Source organism: Cyprinus carpio, chromosome A1 (genome assembly GCF_018340385.1).
Source record: "Cyprinus carpio isolate SPL01 chromosome A1, ASM1834038v1, whole genome shotgun sequence".
Classification (NCBI taxonomy): Eukaryota; Metazoa; Chordata; class Actinopteri; order Cypriniformes; family Cyprinidae; genus Cyprinus; species Cyprinus carpio.
The window spans coordinates 35,180,913-35,207,830 of NC_056572.1; the positions used below are offsets into that span (position 1 = coordinate 35,180,913).

A 26,918-nucleotide genomic window follows, 5' to 3' on the forward strand; every position below is an offset into this window, starting at 1 on the left:
GCATTTTCACATCAATAATAAATCAGTACATTCTAAAAGTTTGTTTTGGATAGTGAATGAGGGGATGATTAGAACAGATGATCTTGCTCGTTTTTATTATGGATATTTCACACCACTGCTTTTGGAATGTTGGGGTGTAAACAAGCCATGCTTAGATATATATTAATTAATCGCTGAGTAACAGGATAATTACTAAAAAAGCAACAGTCAAAAGCAACTCATAACTCACATTTAACATACATTTAAAGTTGAAAATGAAGCGACACAGATTTTTCTGTTTTATAACATTTCATTTTGTCAATGAGCATCTCAAAGCAACAGTCTGACATTTGACTAATTAGCTGCAGCCAAAGCGCAGATCCTGCTGGAGACTCAACATGCCGTTGTATTTTTCTCTGAGTTCAGTGCTAGTCTTGCTGTGCTCCAAGCTGGGCCAAAACTCCAACCATGTCCTCTCACCCAGAGCATACTGACGGCTGAGAGGGCTTACATGACAAACTAAAGTGTAAACGGGCAAAAGAGGTTTGTTATAAATATGGGATATTTGCAAAAGTCAGTGTTATTGGCTTTACAGCACTGTAAATAATGATTCAAAGTTGTAAATAAAAAGGTTAATGCACAGTAAAACCCCCAGTGTTAAATTAACACCAACAGTGTTTATATAATCCACACTCAGTGTTAAAAAAGTAACACTGAAGCAGTGTTAAAGTTAATGAGATAATTAGTTTAGTAACTGAGTGATGATTGAGCATTATTGAAGAACACCTGCTGTGGCGAGCAGACGAGCAGAAATACAAGAACTACAACTGACTTCAGCCACAGCCATAGATGAAATCAACACAAGATAGAAGACATTAAATCTCTCAAGATCTCGGCAGAGGATGATTAAACAACTCCACAAACAGCATCACCAGCTTCACGCATTGTTAACAAGATTGACTTTAGATGTTGATGTTTTAGTTTTGTTTGAAGTTACCATTATAGAGGTCAGTGTTTTCTTTAGTTGAGCTCTTGACCCTTGACTTTGAAACATTAGATTATTTGGCTTGTCATAACTGTGTGCTTGTTTGCACGTGTTTGTTATGGTAGTCGGGTGTTGCTGTTTATGTTTCAATAAGAAAAGTCATCAGCGTTTAGTAGCATTTGTTAGTTTTGTCCATAGCATAATTACTGATTGGTTTAATTTTTTTTTTTAATAAGTGATCACATGAAATACAAAGCTTGATCAAACAGTTTGATTAATCTGAAAGACTTTTAAAAGTAAATCAGTGCAAGAAGTTTTAAACTGCATTATCATACACACATCAATAATCAGTGTATGAAGCTCAACAATGGTGACAATAAACATATTTGATTGGTGCTCCCAGAATGCACTGCAACATGGAGCGTTATGTTGATTGTCACCATTGTTGAGATTCATAAGCTGATTCTTGAAATCTGTTCATAAAGAAAATTAAAAACGTCTTTCAGATTAATCTTAAAACTGTCAAATACTAAATGTTATATATTCCATAGATCAATAACAAAATTAAAGGATCAGTTGAACAAGCCATTTTATGCTGAAAATATATTTTTGAAACATACAACTCCTAATCAATCTTTTTTTCTCATTTTTTTTGTGCCATAACAAACATGTGCAAACAAGCACACAGTTATTGCAACCAAAAACATTCTAGTGTTCTAAAGTCAAGTGTCAAGAGCTCAACTTAAGCAAACACTGACCTCGATAATGGTAACTTAATTGATAACAAAACTAAAACATCAACATCTAAAATCAATCCTGTTAGTGATGCGTGAAGCTGGTGGTGCTGTTTGTGGAGTTGTTTAATCATCCTCTGCCGAGATCTTGAGAGATTTAATGTCTTCTTCTATCTTGTGCTGTTTTCATCTAAGGCTGTGGCTGAAGTCAGTTGTAGTTCTTGTATTTCTGCTCTGTTCTTGTTTCTCTTTCTGTCAGTGATTTAGTTTGTTAACAGCAGATGTTCTTCAATAATGCTCAATCAACACTCAATTCCTAATCTAATTAGCTCTTTAACTTTAGCACTGCTTTATTGTCACTTTTTTAACACTCTGAGTGTGGATTATATAAACATTGTGAGTGTTAATTTAACACTGGGGGTTTTACTGTGTGGAGTGTTTTACAAGAAAATACTACTTCAGTATTTCTACTAAAAAACTTTTTGATTCAATGTCTTAAAGTTTTTTCTAGCAATTTCTCTGTGAAAAATGTTTCAAAGTTAACACTACAACATACCAACATGTAAGCAGTAAATATAATTGTATTTAAAAGAGATGATTTGCATACATTTGGCCATTCAAAAAGTTTCATATTTCAAGCTCTCTTATTAAAGGGATACTCCATCGCAAAATGGAAATTTTGTCATTATTCACTTTCCCCCATGTCGTTCCAAACCCGTAAAAGCTTCCTTCGTCTTCGGAACACAATTTAAGATTTTTGGGATGAGTGAAGGCATACATATAGAGATCCTCCCCTAGAATTTACATACTGTTGACTGTCAAGAAATAAAACTTTGATAAACTGTACAGCTTCACAACAAAAATGTGCTGATGTTAAACATGTTGGCTTAATGGAATTCCCCCACCCCCTTTATTTTGCAGAAACTTCCCCCTTTTTCTTGTGAAGAAAAAACAGTATTATTTGTGCTCAGTGTCACTAAGAGGTGATGAACTACAGTCTGATGTGCTGCGCTATACTCAAATGCACATTTCTTTCCAAGATGGAGGATGCTATTTTGCTTACATTTATTTGATTTTAATTTTACATCCTGCTGAACTTGAACTGTTGGAAAATTGAACTTGCATAGCAAGGTTACTCTGAAATAAAAAGTATTTAATCAATTATAAACTGAGTTCAAAAATCGCATTTGCACATCAATTATAAATCAGTACCTTCTAAAAGTTTGTTGTTTTGGATAGTGAATAAGGGGATGATCAGAACAGTTTATCTTGCTTGACCATATTTATTATTTATATTTGCTTAGACATGCATGTTTCACAAAACTGCTTTTGGAATGGTGGTGTGTAAACAAGTCATGCTAAGATATACAGTACATTAATTAATCTCTGAGTAACAGAATAATTACTAAAAAATCAAGTCAACATTTACACATAACTCATGTTTAACATACATTTAAAGTTGAAAATGAAGCGACACTGATTTTTCTATTTTATAACATTTCATTTTGTCCAAAGCATAGATCCTGCTGGAGACTCAACATGCCGTTGTATTTTTCTCTGAGTTCAGTGCTAGTCTTGCTGTGCTCCAAGCTGGGCCAAAACTCCAACCATGTCCTCTCACCCAGAGCATACTGACGGCTGAGAAGACATCAGAGGAAGTTCAGGTTAAAGAGGGGCTTACATGACAAACTAAAGTGTAAACGGGCAAAAGAGGTTTATTATAGAATGAGGCATATTTGCAAAAGTCAGTTTTATCTGCTTTACAGCACTGTAAAGAATGATTCAAAGTTGTAAATTAAAAGGGTAATGGAGTATGTTTTACAAGAAAATACTACTTCAGTCTTTCTATTATAAAAACTTTTTAATTCAATGTCTTTTTAATTAATTGTAACATTTTCTAGCAATTTCTCAGTAAAAAATGTTTCAAATGGTGTTATGGTGTTAATCCTACACCAAACCAGCATGTAAGCTGTAAATGTAATTGTATTTAAAAGAGACGGATTGTATACTTTTGACCATTCAAAAGGTTTCTTATTTCAAGCTCTCTTATTAATACAGATTCACATACACAGATCAGGACACACACACTTTGGATCTCAGTTCAAATGCACTTACATTCTGCTGTCTAGTTGGACATCATCAGCCTGGCCCATGACCAGATAGCTCTCACCTTGCTTCAGATCCAAAGCTTCTTTGCAAGAGATCTGTAAGGAGAAAGTGCGCTGCTTGCCCTCCACGTCGATTTTTGGACCTACACAAATTTATTCATGACATGTGACATGTTTGGATTTCTCTCCCTTCCTCTGAGGCACTGAGTTAGTACTCATACAACATAACAAATAAAAATCACAAGTGTCTGATAAGATAAAGATCATTAAGACCAGACGTGATTAGCTTGTTTTGTATGGATTAAACTTATAAAAGTTATCAGCAGAACATCTGTAACAACAATGGAGCAGACTCTGGAGTGGACTCAGGGGCTGGAGCTGACACTGGAGTGGACTCAGGGGCTGGAGCCGACACTGGAGTGGACTTAGGGGCTGGAGCCAACAATGGAGCAGACTCAGAGGCTGGAGCCGACTCCAGAGTGGACTCAGGGGCTGGAGCTGACGCTGGAGCGGACTCAGGGGCTGGAGCCAACAATGGAGCAGACTCAGGGGCTGGAGCCGACACTGGAGTGGACTCGGGGGCTGGAGCAGACACTGGAGCGGACTCAGGGGCTGGAGCCGACACTGGAGTGGACTTAGGGGCTGGAGCCAACAATGGAGCAGACTCAGGGGCTGGAGCCGACTCCAGAGTGGACTCAGGGGCTGGAGCTGACGTTGGAGCGGACTCAGGGGCTAGAGCCGACACTGGAGTGGACTCAGGAGCTGGAGCCAACACTGGACTTTTGGAGGATGACTGCAGTATAGAGATCCTCCCCTAGAATTTACATACTGCTGACTGTCAAGAAAGAGAACTTTGATAAACTGTACAGCTTCACAAGAAAAATGTGCTGATGTCAAATATGTTGGCTTAATGGAATTTCCACCCTCTGTTATTTTGCAGAAACTTCCCTTTATTTTGCAGAAAAAAAAACAGCAAAAATAAACTTACTGCTTGTGCACTCATTCCACACAGTCCATTCTGACCTTTCTATTATTTGTGCTCAGTGTCACTAAGAGGTGATGAACTACAGTCTGATGTGCTGCGCTATACTCAAATGCACATTTCTTTCCAAGAAGAAGGATGCTATTTTGCTTACATTTATTTGATTTTAATTTTACATCCTGCTGAACTTGAAATGTTGGAAAACTGAACTTGCACAGCAAGGTTACTCTGAAGTATAAAGTATTTAATCAATTATAATGTTAAAAAATTGCATTTGCACATCAATTATAAATCAGTACCTTCTAAAAGTTTGTTGTTTCGGATAGTGAATAAGGGGATGATCAGAACAGATGACCTTGCTTGACCATATTTATTATGGATATTTGCTTAGACATGCGTGCTTCATAACACTGCTTTTGGAATGTTGGGGTGTAAACAAGTCATGCTTAGGAATATAATTAATTGCTGAGTAACAGGATAATTACTAAAAAAGTCAAAATTAACTCAAAACTCATGTTTAACATACATTTAAAGTTGAAAATGAAGCGACACAATTTTTTTTTTTTTTTTTTTTTTATAACATTTCTTTTTGTCAATGAGCATCTCAAAGCAATAGTCTGGCATTTGAATAATTAGTTGCAACCAAAGCGCAGATCCTGCTGGAGACTCAACATGCCGTTGTATTTTTCTCTGAGTTCAGTGCTAGTCTTGCTCTGCTCCAAGCTGGGCCAAAACTCCAACCATGTCCTCTCACCCAGAGCATACTGACCGCTGAGAAGACATCAGAGGAAGTGCAGGTTAAAGAGGGGCTTACATGACAAACTAAAGTGTAAATGGGCAAAAGAGGTTTATTATAGAATGAGGCATATTTGCAAAAGTCAGTGTTATCAGTTTTACAGCACTGTAAAGAATGATTCAAAGTTGTAAATTAAAAGGTTACTGGAGTGTTTTACAAGAAAATACTACTTCAGTCTTTCTACTTCAAAAAATTTATTCAACGTCTTTTATTTCTAGCAATTTCTGTGTGAAAAATGTTTCAAAGTTAATCCTGCACCATACCAGCATGTAAGCAGTAAATATAATTGTATTTATAAAAAAAAAAAAAAAAAAAAACAGTTTGTATACATTTGATCATTCAAAAAGTATTTCATATTTCAAGCTCTCTTATTAATACAGATGCACATACACAGATCAGGACACACACACTTTGGATCTCAGTTCAAATGCACTTACATTCTGCCGTCTAGTTGGACATCATCAGCCTGGCCCATGACCAGATAGCTCTCACCTTGCTTCAGATCCAAAGCTTCTTTGCAAGAGATCTGTAAGGAGAACGTGCGCTGCTTGCCCTCCACGTCGATTTCTGGACCTACACAAATTTATTCATGACATGTGACATGTTTGGATTTCTCCCCCTTCCTCTGAGGCACTGAGTTAGTACTCATACAACATAACAAATAAAAATCACAAGTGTCTGATAAGATAAAGATCATTAAGACCAGACGTGATTAGCTTGTTTTGTATGGATTAAACTTATAAAAGTTATCAGCAGAACATCTGTAAATCACTTTACATCTGACTGCTGAAATAAGCAGAACATTAAAATGACAGAATTTACAATTGTTTACATACTGTGGTTGGAGTGAGGAGATATACCTGTTTTGAGGGCAAGTTCAATCCTCATATCGTAATTGACTGTTAAGGCATCCTCCTGTTCTTTCAAAACAACAGCTTTATAAACTGTAAAAAGGATTAGATTGATGTAGTATCTTACTGATTGCCACATTAACAAATAATTATATAATTATAAAAAAATGAAAACATTCTCACTTATCGCACCAAAACATGCACGCACACACACACACACACATAATAAATTACCATAATTTATTTTAGGTTCACAAGCTTTCTTATTACGGTGAGCCTCAAGAATTTTCTCCTTCTTTTGAAGACTGCAGTTTTCTGTTTTAGCAATGGAGAGAGAAATTAACCTGCTGTAGATTAACAGTGTAACTTTGTATGTCTTGGCAGTTTTTAAGAATTATTTTTACAATTAAATATACTACCTTCGGCACACTGACAGACATCATTCTTACAGATTTTCTGAAGAGCTCCTTCCTTCCGGGTTGGATGATAAAACCTCAAACAGCGATTTTCTAAACATGGAAGAATGACACCACATGGGTCACACAGCATTCATTGTGCTGCAGCATCAGAGATATTAAAGTAGACAACTGTGAAAATAATGTCAAAACAATCATAATTATAAGGAGTAAAATGTCAGTGGATCACTGTGAATTTTTCAGTGTATGTAATAAATTAATTTGTTTAAATTACAATGATAATTCAAAAATAATAAGTTGTTTAATAATGATTCAGTAGATGTACTTTTAAATACCTTTACCTTGGATGATAATACTTGTTGCCTCCATATGTATTTGAGTTTTGTGTATGTTTTTTGCACTTCAATATACTTTAATGTTATACCTTCTTATTTAAAATAAACAAAGCAAAGAACAAGTGTCTTATCATTTATTATACAACTTTTGGTTACACCAGCAACATACCCATGGACACTGCAGACTAGCATGTGTAATTGCACGTTGACGCAGAAGTATAAATCAGCCTTAAGGAATTTTTGTTAATAAAAGAGTTTGGCCTGTCTCATTGTAAGTGTGATTGCTTAAACCAGCACGACACATTTTCAATGCACATCAGCTTCATACCTATAGAGTAGTATTCATATACAGTGACTGCTGCTGGTTGAAGGAAGCCTCCATTCATTATTCTGTGCAGCCTGAATGAAATCCTATCTTCCCTGGTATGAGAAATCTGCAGAGAATGGAAATGCAAACAGCAGACACCTTATAGTAGGCATGTGGGAGGACTTTTAGAAGGGATTTTTCAGTTGCATTAAAAAAGAAAAAAGAAAAGGAAAAAAAAAGGTTTAGAATAAAATTGCCTTGTGTTATTGTGTAGCAAAAATTACCCAATAGCATCACCTAGCGTCAAACCAGAGCTAATACCCGTACTACTATCTTGCATATAAATATAAAAGTGTGTGTGTGTGTGTGTGTGTATACACTGCATATATATATATATATATATATATATATATATATATATATATATATATATATATATATATATATATATATATATATATATATAAAATAAAAACATATAATATAAATAAATATAAATAAAACATAATATAAAATAAATATAAATAATATAAATAAAACACGGAGCAATAGAATGCACTATATATATATATATATATATATATATATATATATATATATATATATATATATATATAGATATATATATATATTAATAGTGCATTCTATTGCTCCGTGTTTATAGACAGCACAAACAAGTAATTTGCCTGCAGTGTATCTGGTTGCTATCCCAACTAGTCTATGAGCTAGTATTTTATGTGTTTACATAAATTCGTTTTTTTTTTTTTTTTTTTTTTTTTTTTTTTTACCAAAAGTGATTTTAAATTATGGTATTTCAGTAATAAATATGCCAAAAGTATTTGAATTTGAACTGTGTAAATTTGAACTATAATGTGATTTAACAAAACTGATATTACGTGGCATTTTATAGTTTTGAATGGTTTAGTTTAATTAATTTGAATAATTGAATTATATTTGTGCGCACATACCAGACATCGATCAAAACATTGACAAATTTGGCTGAAACATAAAAGCCAGAAGTGGTACTAAATAAAAAGCCCTTTGGGAGCCTAAAGAGCAGGTTCTTCTTGCTGAGCTGAGCCAAATGATCAGAATCCCTGGAAAGATCCGGAATTCCCATCACTAATGACAACCTAATGGCAAATGCGCTTGCTGCGTATCTATTTAATCTTAGTAAACCCACTTAAATGGTACATTGAGAGTTAATCTATACATTTACTATACATAAATGCTAAAATGTATTTAAATGTTTGAATGACCAAATCCAATGGCTTGCAGATTTACTTGTGTCACCCAAAATCCTTTTAAAAACAATAGACAATATTAATAGAATTTATGTAGTCATTCTCAAAATAATTACTAATTATAGTAGTTAGTCAACTTGATGATAGCCTCACTTAGCAAGCCTAAAAAAACTTTTTTTTAGACATTACAAAACTTTCACATTAGTATTTTTTACTGTAAAACTGACACAGAGACCTTGTCCAGGTAGATGATGAGGGATCCTCGCTCTGAAAGCTGCTTGTTCATCTCAAATTTCTCAATCATCCTGTCATGTCCAGTTGACAGCTACAAACACAGAAACAAAAAGTTAGTACTGGAGAGTTTGACAATGTGGCCACTGTGACACTCATGGAAATTGGAAATTGTGAGAAAATCAAGCAAAAAATTAAATCATGTCAGAGAAAAAAAAAAAAAAAAAAAAAAAACATATTGACACAATCTTCCTTCACGTTAAAGTATGTTTTCATATACAAAAATGTTATGATTGCAATAGTTATAAAATGCCATATTATAATAGATTTAGTTGTGATTGAAAGTTACTTGAAATATAACAGAAAGAGAAATTTCAGAAATTTGTTGGGACTAACACTATATGCACACTGCAATTAAAAAGCAATGACAATGTGAATAATGTAAATGTGATTCATACCGCCTTAAGATCATTCTCATCCACAACAAATCCTGTCAGTAATGATATATCCAATATAGACATGGTGGCGTCTCTGTCAGCAGACAGATATCTGTGGAGTCATCAAAGCAAACATCAGCTTTCTATAGCACTGCCAGCACTGCAAAAATAAGGGTTTCAGACAGATCTCCTAAACTCTCCCTCCATCTGATTATACTGGGACAGGAGAGAATATTTTTATAACACTGAGAAAAAAATAAATTAAAAAAATAGAAAAAAAGTAATAATAATAATAAAAATATACACAGCTGTTATAGAACATCATAAAGTACTATAATTCTTGCCAAAACCTTGGAGTGGACATAATTTTGGTCAAACTAAACATAGTAATACATTTGATCATTTTCAAGGATTATTCACTGTACTAAGATATCATAACGTAGAACTGAAGAATTTTAACTTTGATATTCAGTTGATTAGTGCAGAAATGTGATGAAAATGGCATGTATTTGCACACCTGGTATTTATAACAAGTTTGTAACTCTCAGTTGCTCCTTGATATGTTACTAAAAAAAAAAGAAAGAAAGACAAATTTCCTGTTATCTTTCTGTATTTGTTAGTTGATTTGGATAATTAATGTGCCAAATGAATAAATGTTAATGGACACAAGATAGTAATGGGCAAATATTACAAAACCAGTAAGGGATATTTCACCCAAAAATAAGCAAACTTTTGTTTGAACATATTTTGTTTTGCATCAAGAAAATGTAGCCAATTTTAGGATCATCAAGATTATTTTCATGAAAATTTTTTCTTTAAATTAAATAATTACAACATTTTGTACTGTAAGCAAAAGTTAAATAATAATAATAATAATAATAAAATATAATAAAATAAAATAATAATAATAATAAAAGAGGGCTTCATTTTCCTGACACCAGTGACAGAGAAGCATGAAATTATTAGAATTAATAAATTACTTCAATAAAAAATATACTGTATTTATGATCAGCAAATTTTAATAAAAAGTAACCTTTATTTTCCCTTTCAAAAGCCAAAGCAAGCTCAAAGTTCTTGCAAGTGCTTTTGCTTTCTTTTGGTTTTGCATAGTACTCAGTCACAACCTGCAGAGGACAGAACACAAAGACAGTATCTAAGCTCCGATGTATTTATTTTTTCAGCATTTATCTCTGATTATTGCTTTCTTCAGTCACTCACAGTTACAGAGGCCTCTCCAGAACCCTTGGCACTGATGGTGATCTGCCTGTTAGACTGAATCTGTTGATAAAATACAAAATAAATGCATATATACAGTACAATTATTCATCTTGACAAAAATATTAAATGTTACTGCTCAATATTACAGTTAAAATACAAGTTTCATCTTAAACCAAAATGACTCCAGTGACTTCCTGTATTTATACTAAAGCTAGAATGTGTAACATAAATAAATGCATAAATAGAGGATTTGGTTTCAAATTCAGTATGCATTCATTCAAGCGCAAGAAGACACAAAAGAGTTTTTTACGTCTTCCTGTTCTTGAATGTATAAAGTGTTGAATGTTAAAATTGACTAGACATGCAAATGATAAACTTTCGTGGCAATGTCAATTCCATCAGCTGTCCCATATGTCTTTCAGTTTGGCCCCCGGGCCATCGTGGGGTCCTTATTGTCAAGCCCTGAATGGTAATTTATATCTGACTATACGAAATAAATGGAAATTTATTCATATTATTAACAACCCTTTTGATGACATTAAAATGTTTTCCAGTGTCAGCTTTCAGAACAAACTCACCTTTTCTGTTTGTGTGAGATGAGAGTTTTCTTTGTTGAAGTTCCACACAATCGGCTGCTGGCTGCCTTCCACTCGGATTGTCATCTCCAGGTCTAACTGCTTTATGTCTTTCACTTGAATCCTGTACTCAGCTACAGCCTGGAACACCATGATGGTGGCCTGGAATGGAGGAGACAAGTTTAAACAGTTTTTTATGTGTAGGCTTCACTTTTTTGGTCTTAAATTGTTTATGGTCTTTTCTTAAATGTTGCATATTAAACACATGGACAGAAATTCAATGCAGATGTGCTTGTTGGATGTACACAAACCTGAGTCGTGCCATATCCTCCGTTGTACTGCCTCTGGTTGTTGAGCCAGTTTACAATGGGAGCTGCATTTTGGAAGTCTTGAGCTTTTACAAGGGCCAGAAGCGCATAGGCCGAAGCCTCTAAAGTAAAGCTACTGCTTCCGGGGACAGGCCAGTGACTTCCATCTGTATGAAATTAATTAAGTTCACTTTTATTTGCATAGCACTTTTCACCATACAGATTGTTCCAAAGCATCTTTGCTTTTGGTTTATGGAGAACAGATGAGAAAAAATAATTAGATTTTATACTTTTAGTTTTAGATTGTGTTGATTTGTTCATGCCAATCATCATGCATTCCCTTATACTGTAAGCTTATCTTTGTCTTCGTTACTTTTGAAAAAAAAAATGGAAATGTGATGTTGTTATGCATCTGTCTTAATTATTTAGTACCTAAATATCTAGGCAGGTAAAACAAAATAAATGTTAATGCTGTCTGAAATAGTTGAACATTTAACAGACAAAGCACACTTTTCTGAACGGGTAAAATTAACACTTCACATGAAGTCTAAAGAGATGGCTGTATCTTTACCTGCAGAGGCTTTTCTCAACAGGACTTGTTTGTCAAGTGCATTTCCACTGGCAAGAGCATAAGATGCCATAGCCACTGCGTAAGGATTTGTCAGACCATGTAAATGAGATTTGAGGTACACAGTGGCTTTATTTATGCCACTGTCAAGACTCTAAAGAGGAATAAAAACAAAAAAGAGTTGATATAAGAGAATAAATTACATTGAGTGGCATAAAAATATAATAATAATAAAAAATGAAAACTAGAAACATTAGCTTTTTCAAGGGTTGCATATTAACTCAAAGCCTTGCAGGACTCACTGAGATTTGGCTGGCACAAATGCCCCTCCCCTCCTGCAGGGCGATGAGCACAAAAGCCGTCATGGATGCTTGTGAATCCCCCCCATGTACGTTCCCCTGTGCACAGTGATGAAATAGTGATATCAGAAATAATTAAAGGTACAAGTAAAGTTGTGGTCACATTTACCAACAATTTTGTGGGTGAAACCCATTCGTTTCAATGGGAACCGGAGCAATATTGAATTCCACCACGTAAACTTCCGGCAACTATGAAATGTCCCTACGTCAATTGGCAGCACTGACCACTAACAAGCTTTCTGGATGATATTTGGCAGTGACTTCTGTGTAGGTGGAGACTCAAACTTAGCAACAAAGCAAAACAGAAGAACCACAAAGGACGAGCCCCATCTATCTCCACCAGTTTCAGTGCAACGCTGAATAAAAAGAGGTTGTTTGGAAAACAGTTACTTGGGTTTGGCCTGTTTGCTAGCTGGTAGAATAGCTTTGAATGTTTATTTTGTCATAATTATTACCGCTCATAGTATTTTGTCACATTGGGCCCCGCTTTCTTTCACCTGCAGATGGTAAGTGTGATCACACTCAGGTTTATTTGTGAAATATTGAAATGTGAAATGAATGCTTGCAGGTAATAATTATCTCTAACTCAAGCAGCGGGATTATTTCAACATTGGCAATAGCAGTTTGAAAACTTTTTTTGTATGTGTCATTTTTGCCCCATGTATAGATATAAGAGTACCTCTTCAAAGTTGCTGCATCAAAATGCCATGATGTTGTGAAATTTATAGTAAATATCTTGAATTTGAGTTTATTCCTTAAACAAATCTCTTATGGGCTTAAGAGAAACATAGCACATATGTTGTACAGACTACTTTTTGGCACTTTTAAAGTATGACTTGAATTTTTCCATTAGTGATTCAGTGAAGAAAGAAAGTCGTTCAGGTTAAGAATGACTTGAAGGTGAGTAAAAGATGAGTGTTTTTTTTTTTTTTCATTTTGTTGTGAACTGTCCCTTCGGTTTGAAACAGGTCTCACTCACAGTCATCTCTCCATGTATTACAGGGGCATCTTCTCTGAAAACACCATCAGGTAACTGCTTGTTCATTATGAGCCACTGGAGAGCAGAGCAGATCACATTCTGGTCTATGTTTACGATGTTACTGGCCATGGCAAATACTTTAGCAACATATGCTGTCAACCTTTATGAGAAAAAAGAAAACAAAAACTGAGTCTTGATTCCTGATTAACAGTTCTTACCGACCAAGCAGAACTATTGAGAAATATATTAGTTACCAGGTGCTGCTTGGACGACCAATCCATGCAGCATAGGACCCATCATTTTTACGATATGCCAGCTGTTGATTGTAACCTGTTCATCAACACAATAAGATGGGCATACTCTACGAAACAAAAGCTTAGGAGCAGAATAGTTGACTTTGCAGTGTTCAGTTTACCTCTTGTGATGTACGTAACTGCTGTCTGCCTAAGCCCAGTGCTCACGGTGTGCCACTGACTGGTTTTGTCCAAGTAATGCGTTGCAATGACGGGCATCGTTAAGCCAATCATGTTCTGCTCCCCACAGCCACCAGGCTGGAAAATCAGGGAACCCATGGCCTGGCCGCTAATAGCCTTCTCTATTGTTATACTGATTATATCTCCTGTGCACAAGAGATTGACATACTGGTAAAACAAGGCCTATTTTTATTTTACAAACTTACAGCAGATGTTTGAAGAGTCACCTATTGCTGATACATATGTTTTTGCAGGTGTGTTGGGTGCCTGGTCCCTCAGTATAAGGCTCTTGATAACCTCCACATGTTCACCACCTGTTCCAGAAACACAAAAACCCTGCAATCGTACTTCACTCTCATTTGTGCATGCAGGACATGAATTTCGATGACTGGTGTGGCTTTGATTTAGTATCTGACCGAGGCCAGGAGAGACACGCTTAACAGCAGGGGCAGAAATGAACCAGTGTTCAAGACAAAGGTCACAAGGCTTGTAATATTCATAAAACAATGAATCTGAAGAAAACACTTCCAACAACTCCAAAACATGAAGTAAAATGCCATTTTATTAAACGGATAGTTCCACTACAAACATACACCTTTGATTAACTTCTGTGTGTTGCTCGGCAACCACTTTGTTGGAACCACAACTGTTTCTGAGGAACTACATTGTCTGCTATGCATCGCGCCTAACAACGCCTCTTAGCTGTTATAAATTCACTGTATACCACGGCTTCTTGGGGCTTATTGCTTTAATAAAGGTAAAACATGTCCTTGACTTTTAGTTCCTGAGGCTACTAACTGGGATATTCAACCCAAAAATAAATTCTGTCATCAAAAAAGTCATGCAGTTCTTGAACAACACGAAGGTCAGTAAATGATGACAGAATCATTATTTTGGGGTGGACTATCCCTTGAAAAGACAATTTCTTTGTGTGCATGTGTTTTGTTGGAATCCACTTACTTTTCTTAGAAGGACGTAATTGTAGATTTTCATTAAGTTTGGTCAAAACGCCTTCAGACTAAAGAAATGAAGGGAAGAATGAGTGAGAGAGAGAACAAAGGGTGTGTGCTATATAGTTCAGATTCATGCGTGAATTCTTAGAAATCAGCAAGATGTCTTTAAACCTAGAGGAAAGTTGTGAGGAATGTATGCCAGTTCATTTCTTTATGTCATCTGTCAGGTTCTGTTCACATTATGCTAAAACTACACTCTGCAATGAATTGTCTTGCTATTTGATTAAGAAGGTTTCATTTTCTTACCACCACCAGAAGATCTTTCTTCACGCCATCGCTCCCACGTCCTGCAGCAGCTGCCTTCACTTCAATGGCATGGCGTCCCAAAGCTAACGGGATGAGGACAAATGGTACAGAGTATGATGATTTAGCATCTACTGTCACAGTGGTATAGAACTTTCCTCTCTTGCTAGCCGGGCTGCAGATGTCTTTGGTTTCCATCAGCTCCACACGTACCTACAAGAACAAATAAAAAAACACATATTCCATATTAAGAAAGGAAGGCTGATTCTGTGGTTATGCTGAGGGCACCTGTCCGGTAAGGTCTGCCATGGTAAATCATTCTTCCAACCTGACCTTTACTTTTCTGCTGTACAAGTTGTGGATAATAGCCTTGATTTCAATTTGCTCGTTGCGGACGGCTGAATATGGAAGCTTTAGGTCAATAAAGAAGTTCTTCACCACTGTCATCTCCTGGACATCTGCCACACAGATACCTTTGTAGAGAAAAAAAGACAGCAACTTCTTATAGAAAGCATGTTCTGCAGGCCTAGAGCATTACTATTCCAGTGAGAGCGAACAGTACAGTGATGCAATGAAATTATTGTCTGGGGTAATCAACAGCATGCCACAAATTCAATACACCAGATTGGAAATGGCTCTAATTATTCCTTTAATATGAATTTTGTTTGCAACAAGACTCTGTACCATGAGTGCTGGACAAGCTGATGGCTGTAATTTCCCAGGTAGTTATGGAGTCTTTCAGCTTGAGTCCATCCCTGGGTAAGGTGGTTGTCTGACTAAAAGAGAGATCATCTTTTACTAAAACATCACTGGCTGAGCACTAACTGTTGGAAACTCTAAGTCAAACTCACCACTGGTGGTTCAGTGACGAACATTTGGGCAACACCACTTCCTCCCAAAGCCAACTTTCAGGGAAAAGCGTACGTGTAACAATGTCATCAGAGTTCACAAAATCCTCGCTTTCACCTGGGGGTGAATGAGTGGTTGAGATATTTACACAGAACCAAGTCTTTTTACAAAGTATTTTTCCAACTGAAACCGTTTCTGCAATTGTAGAACCAAAACTTGTAACATCTCTGGGGTAAATGACCCTACTCAAGACACACCTGAAGCACGATTTGACTCCAAGCACATCTGCAAGAGTGAGTTTAAATTGAAATTTGTATACTATTATTGAGAATGCTCTTACTGCGGGGTAGAATCTCTTCTTCATCTGGCTCTTCGAGATAGGTGGTCATCTCAGTGCAGCAGTGCAGGAAAGCACGTATGCACTCATGTCCATCCAAAATGTAAGATGCCCGATACTGACAGGTGTATCTCAAATCATTCATCTTCACCAGTCCATCCGAACAGCATTCTTTCTCAATGCCAGAGTATTTGCTCACTGGAGGTAGATCACATAAAAGAGAGAGAGAGAGAGAGAGAGAGAGAGAGAAAGAGAGAGAGAGAGAGAGAGAGAGAGAGAGAGAGAAAACAGACAGAGAGGACAGGACAGATACAAAGCTTTATAAAGCTATAGAAGCTGTAACAATAAAAAGTTACAAAAATGTTTCAAACCTAAGATTACAGGAAATTTGGTTAGTCTGAATTGTCATTGTTTGGTGGTGAGTAGGGATGCACCAATATCATTTCTGTTTCGAAACCAAAATTCTGAGTATCAGTCGATACTGATACTGGTGTGGTTTTGTTTCTTGATGTTGATCACTCTTTTATGTCTTAACACACTATTTCATTATAAAGGAGAAAAGATTTTATAAACTAGAAGATGTGAATAAATAGATATTATAAACTAGGTTAGTGGATAATTCAGCAGCAAAAGTAATTCTAGAAAAAAATAAACATCTTGAGTGTGTAATTTTATAAAAATCTATATATTTAGTGAAAACAATTAGTGGGAAAAAAAGAGTGAGCGAAGTCACTGGTAAAATGTTAAGAACAAATAGAAATTATTATTTGTAGTCATGATTTTTTTTTTTTTTTGAAAATATAGTTAATAGATTTTTCTTTTAAATGCATAGTGCAGCTTTTAATTGGGCAACAAAATATGATAGAAATGAGAGAACTAGATTCATAGCTCAAAGACAAGACGTGGATACATGGTGTATGATACCTATGCATTAGTTAATGAGTCTTTTTTCCTTCACAATTTTAAATTCCTGGAATGGTGCATGTGAATACTCTAGTGTCATGATCTAACAGACACCACATAGCGAGTGCTGCGTTGTTTAGAAACAGCAATAAACTCCAGCAAATTAAAGTCCTTGCAAGCAAAACCTTTATCAAGCCACATTTAAGGTCTCTGTCTCAAATGCTAAGTTGCACTTGCAATTCTTCCTCTAATGTTTTGACCACGAGGTCTAGAAAATCCTTGCCCTCTCACTCCTCAGGACACGCCAAGTTCCTCAAACTCATTCTAGAGCTTTCTTTGTACCATCTTCAAATTTGTGTCAAACTATCTTGATTCAGTGCTGGTCAAATGCTACCCACATATTCCAGATATGCCTTTTTTATAGTGTGTGATTATTTGGAGTTTTGTTTTTTTTTTGTTGTATTGTTGGTATTTTTTTGGTGTATTGTTGTTTATGATTATATGAATGATTGTGATGGTCTAAGTTATGATAGGGGTCCAGTACTCGTTTTGTTTTTGATAGGGGTGATGTACTCAAAAAAAGTTTGAGAACCACATGGTTAAAATGCTGGGAATATGGATACTTTATCTGCCCCATATATAAAAATTGGATAAATAAGTTTGAGAACCACTCCTCCAAGAATCCATGGGAAATATGGGGTCTGATCTTTTTGTTGTTGATTTGGACAGTTTGCATTTTTCTTACTTAGAGACTGCTGGAAATCTGTTATGGGTACTTTTCGTCTTTTTCTTGGTGGTAAAAATTCAGCATCTGAAAAAACACCAGCATCAATAGTGAAGTTACTAAGATTCATTCATTGAAAGGTTATAAAAGTCAAACACTCGTAACACCTATGGGGTAAATTACCCTGCTCAAGACACACCTGAAGCAAGATCTGACTCCAAGTGAATTTGCAGTGGATTTAAATTGAAATTTGTATACTATTATTGAGAATGTTCTTACCGTGGTCCAGATTATTTTTGCGATGGATGGTTATCACAGTGCAGCAGTGCAGGAAAGCCTGTTTGCACTCCTCTCCATCATTAATGAAAGATGCCCGATCATGACAGGAATAACCCAAAACATCGAAATATTTCAGTCCATCCAAACAGCATTCTCTCCCGAGGCCAGAATATTTGATAACTGGAGGTAGATCACATAAAAGAGGAAAAACGGACAGAGAGAACAAGACTGATAAAAAGCTTTATAAAGCTATAACAGCTGAAACAATAAGAAATTACAAAAATCTAAGATTATAGCAAATTTGGTTAGTCTGAATTGTCATTGTTTGGTGCCAAGTGGGGATGCACTGATATAATTTTTTTCCAGAATCAATTCAATTTCTATAGCAAAATTCTGAGAATCGGCCGATACCAGTGCTGTTTTGTTTCTTGATCACTGCAGAATATCCAGTGATAACTCTTTTATGTGCTATCCACAATCCACTAAATACAATTTCATTATAAAGGAAAACAATAATATGATATAAACTAGAAGATAGGAACAACATATTATAAACTAGGTTAGTGGATCATTTGACAAAATTTATTCTAGAAAAAAATCTGAAGCTTATAATTTTATAAAAATCTAAACATTTAGTGGAGAAAAAAAAGTGAACGCAAGTCTAGCCAGATCTGGTAAAATGTTAATAAAAAAAGCAAATACAAATTACTTTGATTATACAAATCAAGAAAAATAATTCTATATTATAAAATTAAAAGATGTTTCTTTTAAATGTATAGGAGAGAGTTCGTAACCAAACTAAACCAAACCAGGAACTTTAATTTAACAACTTGAATGATCATCTGTCCCTCACATTAATCGACTGAATGGTTTCAGAATAATTGGAATACAATGCACAAAAACTTTTATGGTGCTTTATAATGGTCATAAGCACCTATTGTTTCTGTTAGTTTTCTTGGCAATATCTTTGTCTCTGGCTGGGAGGCCATGAATCGTAAGAACGTTTAGAACTCTATCTGAAAATGTTGTGAAATATTGCACACTAATTGCAGGCAGTTCCAACATCTATCAGGCCAAATTTAAGGTCTCAAATGCTCAGCAGTGCCATCAGCAGCTCAAAGTTGCACTTGCAATTCTACTTTTAATGTTTTAACCATGAGCTCTAGAAAATCCTTCCCCTCTCATTCCTCAGGACATGCCATGTCCCTTAAACTCATCCTAGAGCTTTCTTCATACCATCCTCAAATTTGTCAAACTAACTTGATACAGTGCTGGTCAAATTCTACCCACATATTTGCCAAAGATGGCAGTTTCTTAGCTATTATTCTCTAATGAAACCTAATGCCAAACCTTGGGACATGCCCAAAGAATCCATGGGAAGTATGGGGTCTGCCCTTGGTGGTAAAAAGTTGGATAGAATACATCATCATATCTGTAACCACTTTTTAGCTATACCTTGATCAATCAATCAATTGATTGAATGAAACAGCTTGCATCTTTCTTACTTAGAGACTTAATGACATCTATAAGGATAAGGTCTCGTCTTTTTCTTTGCGATGAAGATTGGCATTCAGCATCTGGAAAAGAACCATGTCAATTTACTCACTTTAGATTGAGATTTACTAAGATTCATTCATCGACAGGTTCTAAAAGTCTGTACATGGATCTTTTTGAACATTTCCGAAAAAAAATTATGCAAGTACTTGTTCTGACGCCAGTGCCTCCAGCAGAGCTGGACTCAAACAGCAGGCCAGCATCGCTGAAAACTTCCATACTGTCCTTTCCACTTCCTGCTGTGCAGCCAATGTCATGTGACTCAACAACATCCCAGATCTGTTGGGAAAACAAATAAGTCAAATAGAAAAAAGGCAAGAGAATGTTACCTCTTTTCAGTTATAATGGAAAGATTCATTTCAGATCTACAAACCTTTGTTTGAGTTATTCTGTTCTTGTTGTTCAGAACATAAACACCCTTATCCACAGCCACCAACCCAACTTTGGCCCCAGGATCTCCTGTTATTCTCAGGCCAAAGTCTTTACCGGGCTCATAGACAGTGTCTGGATCGTGAACTTGCACTTTAAGCTGGGAGATCAAAGTAATTAAATAAAAAAAAAAAGAACAAACTAAGATTAATTCGTAGTGTTGTGTCACCAGGGCTAAATTACCGTTCCCATGCACGTGTCCTTCACATCGACCCAGACTGAATCAGACACCACCTCAGACGAGCCCACAAGGTAATAAGCCACAAAGCGGAAGGACGGCACCATGTCTTTGGTTACAGTCAGAGACAGAGCCACTAGAGATTGTCCTTTCCTCTTGAACCTGTCTGCTTTTACAATCTGACCTTTACTTAAGATCTGAAAATGAGGCAGATGAGAATACATTTACAACATCTTACAAACCACATAAGATTCCACAGGTTGCATACTTAATAACATCTCTTCTTGAATCATGGTATGACTGTCACTCACCATGTATGTGAAGTCTTGATCTCTCACTCCTGGACTTCTTCCCAAGTTCAGACTGACTTTCAGTGAATCACCGATCTGAAGCTCTGCTGCCCCGATACCGATGTGCAGGTAGTTGTTGGAGCCACCTTTGGTCTCGTAGGCCTGAGCCGTCATCTTCCTCACTGCCTGCTGTTCATCACTTAATTGTGGATCTTTGGTCTTTGCCTGGAAAGAATAAATACATTGTTTTCTGATGTGTTGTGAACAATATGCTACACTGCTTGTTCAACATCTGTTAACTGATCTATTCTGCACTAGATCACCAGTGAAACATCAGTGCTGTTATGATGGCAGGTCTTACAATGATCTCTAGTGTAGAAGATCCTCCCGGAGTGTTGACCGTAACCTTCGCAATGCCATTGGCTCTTGTTTGACCTCTGACCCCTCCAGGATTGACTTCCACTTCCACATTCTCAGCAGGTGTTTGGTCAGGATTTGTTATGTAGACCTTTATGCAAAACCAGGCCAGAACATATAGAATGAAGGAAGCATCATTTAGAGCAAACAATAAATCCCAATATTCCCACTATGTTTTTTGCTTCTGGTCAATGTTTCCTACCGAAACGTCGAAGGGCATCCCAGGTTTAAAGAAGTGTGGTGTTCTTCTGAAGTGGATGGTGTATGGTGACGTCACAATCTGAATGTTTTTTTTGTGTTTTTACAATTTTTCTGTGTGTGAAACAAGTGTGTTATAAATATAAAATAAACACATGCAAGCTGCATGTTTTCAAGGCCTAAAAATTGTCAATTTTGTTCACCAGACTTTGTGTAGTTCTTACCAGACTCGGTTAACACGCTCACTGTAATGTACAGCGACTTGCCGACAAGTTGCATGATGTTTGGGAAGGACTGTAGGATGTGTTTTCTTCTCAGCTCTGCTGTTCCACTTCCATCCCAGATCTGACATTCAACACAGAACCAATAGCTTGTGTCTGATCAGATCTGTGTGATTGTTGGTGTATGTCAACTTTTTCTCCACATATGGGACAATCTCATTATTCTATCTCATTAGACTCATTATTCTTTGTGTGTGTGGTATAATGAACACATAAAATGTTTTTGTGGGTTTACGGTGTTCATGAGGGCCAAATTTGGGTTTCCTTTTCCATTTTAAAAAAATGGTTGTTCAAAATGTTTTTTTCATAAATGGGGTAAATAATCGTAAAATCTGATGCCAGTCTGGTGTTTTTATGGATGCATGACGTGTTTGTGTGTGTGTGTAGTACCTTCACTCTCTGTAAGGAGCCCGGTATACTTATTCTCCCTTTATCTTCAGTCACCACACCAAATACAACAAATCCATGACCATTGACTGCCTCTCCAAACAAATACCTTCAGGATACACACTTATAAATACACTGATAGCTAATATATTCTGAACATTTATTAAGAAATGCTGCTGTATCTATATGTGCTAGCTATTCAGTTAGAAACATGCATATAGCCATAATACAAAAAAAAGGACTGTACTTGGCTACAATATCGACCGTTAGACTGTCATCATTCACATAGAAGAAGGCTTTCTGTGGACTCAAAGAGACTGCGAAGCTGGGCAGGACTGCAGGAGGAGAAGGAAGAATCTGAGTTGATATCAGTGGATTGAAGATGGGTGTATCTTTGTGAAATGTTGTTTCGCAACAGCTCGCAGAGACACTTACCATATTCTTTGACTTCAAACTCACTGGAGAAGTTCTTCTGTGGGCTGTTCTGGTGCCACGCCACAAGTTTCCACAGGCCTGGGCTATTTGGACACCAGGTCATTATTTGTCATTTCACAATCTTATTGAGAGATAACAGAAAACAAAACACTGCAGTACAATTCTCTGGACCTGCTAGGTCAGTAAAAAAAAAAAAAAAAAAAAAAAAAAACGAGTGGAAATTTACCCTTTGGGTAGCTATAATAGGGTCCTTTAGAAAATGGGCATGTCCAAATGTACTCAAAAGCCTATGAAGCCTAAACAAAAACTCAAACCTTCACAAAAAAATAGAGGAGCACATGTGACAGGTGACTCTAAACAAGCATGCAAGGTTTTATGGAAATAGGACCAGAGGTGGCGCTATAAGTCATAAATATTAAAAATTATATATTAAAAATTAAAAATAAAATAAAAAATTATATATAAAAATAAATAAAAATTATATATTTCTATGGTAAATTATCTGGATTTTCAAAAATGCTTTTTTTAAATCATTGATTTAGGTGGTTACAGCCTTGCTAAATAATATTTAATGTCTTTTTTCATATGTGCTTAAATGCCTTAAAGAGCTTGCACCCCCATAATCGCTGCTTATATTATATTATATTATAAAACATGAGGACTATAATGTATTTTTTGCTACCTTTGTCTGAATTGAACTGTCATTTAGTTTTTTCTTATTTTTCTAGCAAATATTAAATACAATTTTTTTTGTTGTTGTTGTTAAAAAATACATTATTTTATATATCATTTCACAACATTATTGAAAGATGAGGTAATTTACAATATAATATAATATAATATGAAAAATAATATAATATGAAAAAGCACCATTTGTTGAAAAAGTTTTTTTTTTTTCTACTTTTTTTTGTGGATTATAATAAAGTGAAGTGATGTGACATGTGGCCAAGTATGGTGACCCATACTTGTAATTAATGCTCTGCATTTAACCCATCCAAAGTGAACACACACCTGGAGCAGTGGGAACCCATTTTTTGCTGCAGCACCTGGGGAGCAGTTGGCTGTTCGGTGCTATGCTATTGAAGAAGGGAGAGAGCATTGTACATAAAATCCCCCCACCTACAAACCCTGCCAATATGAGTCTCGAACCTGCAACCTATGGGTTACGAGTCCGACTCTCTAATCATTAGGCCACAACTGCCCCTTATATTATATTATATTATATTATATTATATTATATTATATATTATATTATATTATATTATATTATATTATATATTTGTATTCTAAAAAAAAAAAAAAAAAAAAACATTTGGTGTGATTAAAATGAGCTCCTTCTAATGGTAAAATATGTTTGTTTAAATAACACATTGAATATTTTTCATTGCAAAAGGACGTTTAAAATAAAATTTCAAATACAATCCCAAAGATGGGATGATCATTTGTGCTGTATATTTGGAAAGTGACTGAACAATATTAGGTTTTAATTTTAAGTATCTCCAATCCATCTGAAGTATTCAAACAGGTCGTTCACTCGTCCTCACCTGGCTGGATCCGTCAGGCTGAAGGTTCCTGACACCATTCCTCCACCGGGATAAACAGATTTGCTCTCAAGGCTGATGCCATCAGGTGTCTGCCAACATTAAAGATGTTGAAACATTTATAGATACGCATTAAAATGTGAACACAAACAGCTAAACACATTCACAAGACGTGCACGTACAATACTGTGGAGTACAAAAGTTTTCACAAATAGACAAAAATCTGGTGTTTTGCAGTCTCATGTTTTGCACCTCACTGTACTTTCATACACAGACTGAGGACACATTTACCAAGATCTCCACTCTGACTCCACTTTCCACAGGCTGTGTCATGCCTGGACTCAGTGAAAACACCCGGTAATAAACTACAGGGAGAAGACAAGCGTTAGGAGACAAATTTGGAGCGCAAACTATGATTCAGCGCAGCAAATATTAGCACACCTGTGCTGTCTGGAGTGTAGATGGTCTTGTCGGTCTGTAAAACTATGTGTCCAGACTGAAAGATCACCATGACCTTTTTCTCCATCAGCTTCTGTGGAAACTGGGCTTGCAGGACGGCATATTGCTGCACTCCTTTCTCAAAGGAAAACGCATTACTGGGTACCTACAGACACATAATACACTGACAACTGAGGGAAAAAAACATGCCGAAACACACCAAATAGCATTCATTTTGCTAACACAGTAAGAAACACATCTGCATTCAAACATTTTTGACAACCTGCTCCCAGAAACATTTGATGTGAGTGGAGCGCCTGACCTTTATCTCGACCAGATCCTGGTAGTTCTTGGCGGGTGTCAGAGTAACTGAAGCACTCGTCACTTCACGGTTATCCTTAGGGCTTCTCACTGAGATTTTAACATTCAGACTGGCTCCAGAATAGTCCTGCGCCTCCACGAACACTTTCTCTGGGGACCCCACCTTCAGTATATTGGGCGCCGAGAGAATGTAACTGAAAACAACAACAACAAAAAAAATATTCATTTAGGAGGAACGTGTCTTAACAAAAGATATGGCACTAGATTTATTTACTAAAAAACGAAGGCTGTCCAACATGTATTTATCTGTCCAACACACACCATCCTTATCACATGCAAGCGCTATAAATGATGTATAGTACTATATTAACGTAAAAATTAATATATTGTAACATGACATTAATATTGATATTGTATTAATATTATTCATTTCTTGTTTTAATATTACTATTAATATATTGGTTTGAATAGTAAATCATTTTAATAATTGCACTTACTTAATATTTTTATTTTATTTATTTATTTTTTCCTTAACCTTTTGCCTTTTCCTAGCAATGAATAAATAATTCAGCTATTTATCACCACACATACAAAATATCACCTTTAAGAGATATAAATGATATAGTTATGTTAATGTTAAAATAAATATATTAATAGTGTATTAATATTAATATATTTTAATATAACATTTCATTTATTAATAGTGATATTAAATTAGTTATTAAAAATAAATTATACAAGTACACACACACACACACACGCAATATCAGAGAAGGTGTTTAAAATCAGGAGGAACTTCAAATCAGTCAAGCGTGTGCAGTCCTAGTGTGTGTGTGTGTGTGTGTGTTGTGATACTCACAGGGGGTCACAGAGTGAGAGGACAGGTAATGAAACGGCAACAGCCGCCAGCCACAGCGAGTCCACGCGCATCGTGCCTGTCTGTCCCTGACTGTCTCTGAACTATCAGACGCTTATTCACAATATATTCTCATCCTCATCCTCCACGCTGTCAGTTATTGGGTAAGATAGGTGGAGGAACCTGCGCTATGATTCAGCAGAGGACTAGATTCCTGTGTGATAAAGTTGTGACATCTTCTCTGTCCAGTTCAGAGCATCACAGCAGCATCACGCTGGAATGGAATCATGTGCTTTTAAATAAATAAATAAATTCAATTAGTAAATACTGTTTTTATTGTGAAAAGAAGGATTGCGCTTATTGATGTCCATCCAGCTCCCTGCTTTAGAACTTGTCGTTTTCTGCAGGTGTCTGCAAAGTCATTGTGAACCTGAAGCTAAAAGCCACAATTTCTCAATCACTCGAGTTGGCATTGGTGGTTGTAATGCAACAGGTTTCTTTCACCGTCAGCGGCCTGATGTACAGTAATGATTAGAATAAATATCCCACGTCATTTTCCATTTCCAGGCTCTGAAGGTTCAGACGCTGATGCAGTCATTCTGTCTTTCACAATCATCCACCGAGCCGCTGTTTTGCAATGATGTGAAAACTAAAAACAAATAATCTTAACACATTTTACAGTTCAGCTGAATTAACTTCAAAATGATAATGAAAAATGTTTTTTTTAATGTTACAAAAATGTGTATTTACTCTAGCATGTTTTGTAAGTCAGATTAGAGCAAAAATACTGTTTCTTTTTGCAATTCAATAATGTTACAAATATGTGTATTTACTATTGAGTGTTTTACATGATAAATGAACCTTTTTTATTTCCGGAGCAGTAACAGTAGAAATGTTCAGTAGCATTTTCAGTGTAGCAACTGATTACATGTAATCTGGATACATAATCAGATTCCAAATAATTAAGTACTTGTAGGCTAATTAGACTGTATTAAAATGCTTTTTTTATGGATTACACAATTACATTTTAGTTTGTTTTATTCACACAAAAGCAGTGAGTTATTCATAACTAATTCAGGCCAATTCTTCTCCTTTTTTTTTTTTTTTCTTTTCTAAATGAACCCACTTACATCTGGACAGTCTTCCAGTTTTTGTGTAATTACACACACTACTAATACTTATCTAGCTATGATTGCACAGAAAATGGACACATTTAAATTAGTATTTGTATTATCACTCAATCAGTCATTTAACCATGCATTGCTATGGTCTTTGGAAGGTCTTTGTCTTAAAAACACATCAGACTGCACAAATTCATGCCATTTAATCCACACATGCATGCAAACTGACTGCAGTAGTG

General features: G+C 35.9%; 1 pseudogene; it reads right to left on the reverse strand.

Annotated features, from left to right (window-relative positions):
• Positions 1-5,139: 5,139 nt before the first annotated feature.
• On the reverse strand, positions 5,140-26,310 carry LOC109074233 (annotated as a pseudogene).
• Positions 26,311-26,918: the final 608 nt, after the last annotated feature.